The sequence below is a fragment of the Suricata suricatta genome, chromosome 17 (genome assembly GCF_006229205.1).
Source record: "Suricata suricatta isolate VVHF042 chromosome 17, meerkat_22Aug2017_6uvM2_HiC, whole genome shotgun sequence".
NCBI lineage: Eukaryota > Metazoa > Chordata > Mammalia > Carnivora > Herpestidae > Suricata > Suricata suricatta.
In genome coordinates, this window is record NC_043716.1 from 57,359,218 (window position 1) to 57,360,629 (window position 1,412).

Sequence of the window (1,412 nt, forward strand, 5' to 3'; positions counted from 1 at the left end):
GAGATCATGACCTGAGCCGAAGCCGGACGCTCAACCGACTGAGCCCCCGGGCGCCCCCACACAGATTGTTGTCAACGGTACAGAGGCTTCTGGCAACAACAGAAACTTCCTCCTCTCTCTTCCCTGTCCTGAGCCCTGTCTCCAGAGGCAGCCACAGGGAGGGCCCTGAGCCCACATCCGGCATTGTTTCCAGGTGACACGCTCAATTACTCATTCGACAATTATTTTTAATGTTTATCTAGTTTTTGAGAGAGGACGGGCAAGCATGGTGGGGGTCAGAGAGAGGGAGACACAGAAGCGGAAGCAGGCTCCAGGCTCCGAGCCGTCAGCACAGAGCCCGACGCGGGGCTCGAACCCACAAACCGGGAGATCACGACCTGAGCTGAAGTCGGATACCCAACGGACTGAGCCCCCAGGCGCCCCTCATCTGACAATATTTGCTGCGGGCCTACTGTGTGCCAGGCGTTCTTCTAGGCCCTTGAGAAGCGTTGTGAACAACACAAAGAAGACCCCTGCCTTCCAGTACTAAGAGACGGGGCTAACCTCATCCTGGGGCGGACATAATCCCAGCAGGACAGACAGACAGACAACGCCGAACCTTATGAGCATGCGAGCTGGAGGTACCTGAAAATATAAGAAGTGTTTTGGGGGAAAGCAGAGCAGGGGAAGAGGGGGAGTCAGGAGGGCCAGGGGGCAGGGGTGCCGTTGAAAAGAGACGGGTCAGGGGACACTGGATAGAGAAGGAACAAAGGCTTGAAAGGGGCAAGGGAGCCATGCGGCTGTCTGGAGGGCAGGTGGCGGTGTCCTAGGCAGAGGTAACAGCCAGTGCAAAGGCCCTGAGGCGAGCTTGTGAGCGGTGAACTCAGGGATCAGCAAGGAGGAGGGTGGGCTGGCAGGGGGGCTGGAGGGGAGTCAGAGAGGAAGGCAGAGAGAGGGTGGGGAGGGTCACCCCGGCACCTGGACCCAGCAGGCAAGGAGGTCAGCTCTTCCCCAAGTAGAAGGCACTACTTCTGGGTTCTGAACAGAGTGGCACGGACTGAGCTGCGTTTCAGGGGAACAGGGCCGGCTCTGCTCGGGTGAGGAGACCAATGCAACACCCTGGGCAAGAGGTGACAGTGGCCTTGGACAACGGAGGGCTCTGGATGGATGCCAAAGGCAAAGCCCATGGGCTGTGCTGGTGGGCTGGAGGTGGGGAGCGGAAGGAGGGGGTCCCGGACACCCCCAGTGTTACCGGAGCCTGAGCCCCCAGAAGGACCCCAAAGCCAGGGCGGAGCAGCCCGCGCGTGGACCGGTGTGGGGAAGATCCGGCGAGCGGGCTGGCGTGTTGAGTGTGGTTTCTTTGTGGGCCCAGCGGCAAGCTCAAGTCTGTAGGCGGAGGCGATGCACAAAGAGGCTACTTAAGGCCACGGACC